The 5,887-nt window shown below is 45.5% G+C and overlaps 1 pseudogene; it reads left to right on the forward strand.

The window, feature by feature from the left end:
* The first annotated feature begins 2,458 nt into the window (after window positions 1-2,458).
* On the forward strand, window positions 2,459-3,756 carry LOC101642625 (annotated as a pseudogene).
* Window positions 3,757-5,887: the final 2,131 nt, after the last annotated feature.

The following is a 5,887-nucleotide window of genomic DNA, read 5'->3' on the forward strand; positions in this document are numbered from 1 at the left end:
CTCCCTCATGAACCCTTGATAATTTATAAATTATTATTTTGTCATATCTTACACTGTCTGACGTTTCCCTTCACCCACTTTTCTGTTGTCCATCCCCCAGGGAGGAGGTTATATGTAGATCCCTGTAATCGGTTCCCCCCCCCTTCTGCCCCATCGTGTGTGGTTTTTAACCTGTTTTGCTCTGTTATTCTTGTTAGGCTTTTTGTTTTGTTTTGCTTTTCTGTATGTGAAATCCAGGGTAGGTAAACCTATAGTGATAGTAACTGGATTAATGGTTCCTTGGAAATGTGGCTGGGGAGGTCTAAGGGAAATGGGACGCTAATAACCATGAGCACAAGAATGAAGAATATGTTCTAAAACTGATTGTACAATTCTTTATGTAATTGAACTATTGAATTGTATAGTGTGTGAATTTTCTGCCAATAAAGCTGTTGGGGGGGTGATTAAAGAACTAATCGGGTTGTAAGATGCAAGTTGGGTATTGCAAATGATTCACGTGCTTGGTTCCTAACGCAAAGGTTGACAGTTCAAGTCAACCTCAGAAGCAAACCCTTCAGTCTACTTCTGATAAAGCAGCTCTTGGGAACCCTGTAGAACACACTTCTCTCACATACATGGGGTCACCATGAGTTGAGTCAACTCGACAGCAACTGGTTAAGGCATATGTGAAGAAATCTTGAAAATAGAATTCAAAGAGACATTTAAGAAAGAAGATAAACGCCACAGAAGATCAATACAGGGGTTTAATACCAAGCTAACAATTTAAAAAACAAAGTAGTAAAAGCAAAGGAGGACAGGAGAAGTGTGGGCGGATGATGAAGTAGCAAGGAGCCTGTCCTAGAACTTCAGTCAGCTTGTGTGGTAGTTACATAATCTGTTGTCAATTTGCGATTTAAGAGTGAAGGGGTGGAGTTTAGCTGTCAATCAGGTTGTAGCTTGATGACCTCATTTGAAGGCACTAAGGATATAAATATCTCAGTGGGACATGCACTGGCTCCGTGAGACATTCCTGAGGACAAGACGTGGAGCTCTGTTAGAGCCCTGGAGTTGGAGGAGCCATGTGGAGACCCCTGTCAGCATTGAGATGCTTCCATAAGACTTTCCACCCACTGGTCTGTGATCTTCCTGCATTCAGCTAGTCATTACATGTGTTGTGTGAGTCTAAAGAAGAATTTATAGCTTGGTATCGGACATATGGGCTATTATTAGACTTATGGACTTGATCTGGGATGTTTACTCCATATTCAACTGCTCTTGTGTATACAGCTGTTTCTTATACACATATTATGAGTGTCTATGAATTTGTTTTTCTAGTCAACCCAGACTAATACAGCTTGCAAGAGCCAAAAGTGTAACAGGTGTGATGAGTAAAAAGATCTACACCAATATGTAGCAAAAAGCTTTGTGGCATAGTGGATTGTGTAGGATAGTGGATTGTGTAGGGGGCTGCTAACCACGTGGTCAGCAGTTAGAAACCACCAGCTGCTCTGTGGGGAAAAAATGAGGCATTCTAATAAAGCGCTTCAGTCTTGGAGTAGTTCTGTCCTTTAAGGGTTAGAATCGACTCGGCTATATTTTCCTTTGTTTTGTGGAATGTATAGCACTGAGTTTCAGAACCTCAAGAGTATATGAAGAGGAAATCTTAAAATCTCCCTCTCAAAAAAAAATTATTGCCATCAAGTAAATTTAATTGTAGCAGATACCTCTAAACTGCAATTCCATGTGAAGTTACATACAGGATCACAAACTTTACTTACCATGCAGCTTTTTTTCTTTCAAAGACTGCTAGAGAAAAGCGTACTCCACAAAGATTGAGAGTAAACCAAAAAAGACAACAGAAGCAGGCTGAATATCAGTAGCAGGACCAGAACATTCATTCAACCCAGACTGGAGCAGTAGAATCAGAGCAGGAGAGCACCCCAAGGTGAAAAACGGTTATGTTTTCACTGTATTTGTTAGCTACCATTGAGTGTGTCGCTTCCAACCCAGCGACCCATGCCCAACACAATGAAACACTGCCTAGTCCTGTGCCATCCTCACAACTGTTCCTATGCGTGAGCACATCGTTACAGCCAGTGTCCACCCGTCTCATTGAGCGCCTTCCTCTCTTAATTGCTCCTCTAATGTATTTGACCATGTGGAAAATAAATGGCTTAGTCTCACCAATTAAGAAAGTCACACTGAATAATAGTGTAAAAGATCTATTTAAAGACAAAGGTTCAAAATAAAGGGATGTTTGAGGGAATGAATTACCGGACCTGCAAGCTCAGAACCATAGTCTCGATGCCAAGGTCAGTTGACATAACATAGTTCACAAAGGTGGAGTTGCAGTGGGGGTCTTAAAATCTGACGAGCAGGTCGTAGCAACCGCACTCCGCTGACCCAACACCCGTCTCGGTGTCTGCAGCCTCCTCCACTTCCTTCCTGGGCGAGGAGAACCAGCCGCCAGAAATCCATCATGTCTATCCTCAAGATGCACGCCAGAGAGAGCTTCGACTCCTGTGGAAATCCCACCGTTGAGGTCGATCTTTACACCGCCAAAGGGCTCTTCAGAGCTGCTGTGCCCAGTGGTGCCTCCACTGGGATCTATGAGGCCCTGGAGCTCCGGGACAATGATAAGACCCGGTATCTGGGCAAAGGTGTCTCAAAGGCTGTTGAGCACATCAATAAAGCGATTGCGCCTGCCCTGGTTAGCAAGAAGGTGAACGTGACGGAACAGGAAAAGATCGACAAGCTGATGATTGAGATGGATGGAACTGAGAATAAATCAAAATTTGGTGCAAATGCCATTCTGGGCGTGTCCCTCGCTGTGTGCAAGGCCAGAGCTGTTGAGACGGGAGTCCCCCTGTACCGTCACATTGCTGACTTGGCTGGCAATTCCCAAGTTATCCTGCCAGTTCCTGCTTTCAATGTGATCAACGGCGGCTCCCACGCCGGCAACAAGCTGGCCTTGCAGGAGTTCATGATCCTCCCTATCGGGGCAGCCAACTTCAAGGAGGCCATGCGCATCGGGGCCGAGGGGTACCACAACCTGAAGAACGTCATCAAGAAGTACGGCAAGGATGCCACCCATGTCGGGGACGAAGGCGGATTTGCCCTCAACATCTTGGAGAACAAAGAAGCCCTGGAGCTGTTGAAGAATGCTATTGGGAAAGCTGGTGACACTGACAAGGTGGTGATTGGCATGGACGTAGCTGCCTCCGAGTTCTTCAAGTCTGGGAAATACGACCTAGACTTCAAGTCTCCTGATGACCCCAGCAGGTGCATCTCACCTGACCAACTGGCAGACCTGTACAAGTCCTTCATCACGGACTACCCAGTGGTGTCTATCGAAGACCCCTTCCACCAGGATGACTGGGACGCTTGGGCCAAATTCACTGCCAGTTCAGGGATCCAGGTGGTAGGGGACGATCTCACAGTGACCAACCCGAAGCAAATCGCTAAGACTGGGCGAGAAGTCGTGCAACTGCCTCCTGCTCAAAGTGAACCAGATCGGCTCTGTGACCCAATCTGCAGGCGTGCAAGCTGGCCCAGTCCAATGGGTGGGGTGTCATGGTGTCTCATTGTTCTGGGGAGACCGAGGACACTTTCATTGCTGACCTGGTGGTGGGACTCTGCACTGGACAGATCAAGACTGGTGTGCCGTGCCGATCTGAACACCTGGCCAAGTACAACCAGATCCTCAGAATTGAAGAGGAGCTGGCCAGCAAGGCCAAGTTCGCTGGCCAGAAGTTCAGAAATCCCCTCGCCAAATAAGCTGGGCAGGCAGACCTCTGGTAGTCCCTCCCCCAGCCTGTCGGTGTTCTCACCACTTCAGTAGAGCTGCCCCCGCAGCCAAGGCAGACCATCTGGATGCCTGTTGGAAACCCCAGCTTTGTGATCCTGTGACATCCCAACTCCTCGCCCTTCTCTCAAGCTTCCCACCAAGTGTCCCAGTGGCATCCCGAGGTGTCAACAGGCAGTGGTTTTGTTTGCAAAATAAACATCAGTGACCCCTAAAAAAAGAGAAAAATCTGATGAGCAGCCATCTAAGGTCTCTCCCCACGTGGAGGAATGAAAATTGATAGACATTGTAAGACACATAGACACAATCCAATAGACTAATGGGCCACCCAAGCATCAGTCTCCACAACCTTGAGACCAGAAGAATTAGATCACGCCTGGCTACCACTGCTTTCAAACGGATCACGTGGAAAGACTCTGGATAGAGTGGGAGAAAAATACAGAACGGAATAAGGGTTTCTGGTGCATCCAGTGGTGATGGTGGTTGGGATGGGGAAGGGTGTGTGTGTGAGTGTGTGTGTAAAAGAACTGATGTCAGGGATTGTGGCAGCAATTGTACAATACTGCTTGATGTGATTGAATTATGGAATGATATCTATTAACTCCCAATAAAATAGTTTTGAAAAAAAAAGACCAGGCTTATGTTTAGAAGATCGTTTTGGGACCCCCAAAACTATATCCCTTAAGTCTGGAACAGAACTTTCTTCTATGTTAGTATAGTCAACCATTTGTGATCATTCACCCAAAGAGAAAGTTAAGAGGGGTGAGGAAAGGAGGAGGAACGGAAGCAGGAGACTCAGGAGGAAGTGGAATAGTGATGGTCCACTGAGGGGATTGCAAGGGGTGAGATGAAACAAATGTGTGTGAAATGTTGAATGTGAAGCTGATGATTTGCTCTGTAAGCCTTCACCAAATTTACAATCAACAAAAAAATTTTTAAGTGAAAAAAGGATACCAACTTAGAATGGGATAGAATATTTACACATTATATATCTGATAAGGGAATTGTATCTGGGACATAAAAAACATGCCCCCCCCCCATCCCATTAAAGCATGGATAAATGGTTGGAATAGACATTTCTCCAGAGAAGATATACAAATGGCCATTAATTCGGAAATGGAGCTCACCTGTGTTAGTCCTCAAAGAAATGTAGATCAACAGCACAATGAGATACTGCTGGGTTCTCTAAAGAAGCACAACAGATGATCTCATATAATTGATATGTATATGAGGAGCCCTGGTGCTTTAGTGGTTATGAGTTGGGCTGCGATCTGTATGGTCAGCAGTTTGAAACCAGCAGTTCTGAGGGAGAAAGACTGGGCTTTCTGCTGCTATAAGGTTACAATTTCAGAACCCCACAGGGGGTTGCTAAGAGTCAGCATTGACTTGATGGCAATGCGTTTTGCTTTTGTTTTTTAATGTATATGTATATACACCCAGGTTTATATCAGTGAAATGGCTCACCCAGTTGTACAGGCAGGTAGGTTTCAAGTTCACAAGTCAGATGTCAAGCTGGAGGCTTCCGACTCATGTAGCAACAAGTTAGGCTGCAGAGGTGAATAAATCCAAGGTTAGCAGCGAAGATGGCAGGTGTGTTAATCTGGGTAGACTAGAGAAACAAATTCATAGACACACGTGTATAAGGAAGAGATTTATATACAAGAGCAATTGTACATTAAGAGAACATCCCAGTCCAGTCCAAGGCCATAAGTCTGATATTAGTCCATATGTCCAATACCAATCTATAAAGTCCTCTTCAGACTCAAGAAACACATGCAATGAAGCCAAATGTAGGACTATCACAAGTCAGTGGGTAGAAAGTCTTTGGGTCCAGTGGCGTTGTAAGCATCTCGGTGCTGGCAGGTAGAGTCTCTCTGTGGCTTCTCCGGCTTCAGAAGTCTGGTTGCATCCATGTGGCTTGTCTTCTGCAAATGTCTCCCAGGGAGTAGCAGAGAGAGAGGTGTCTTCTGCCTCCAAGGAGGAACTACCAGATTTCCCAGAATTCTCAGGAGAAGGCCATGCCCACAGAAGTCTCATTGGCTCTCTCCAGATTGACAGCCTAGACTCTACTCCTACTCTCTTAATCCTTAAATTGACACCAGA

This window comes from Echinops telfairi, unplaced genomic scaffold, assembly GCF_000313985.2.
Source record: "Echinops telfairi isolate 266 unplaced genomic scaffold, ASM31398v2 ScPeMD7_18;HRSCAF=68, whole genome shotgun sequence".
NCBI lineage: Eukaryota > Metazoa > Chordata > Mammalia > Afrosoricida > Tenrecidae > Echinops > Echinops telfairi.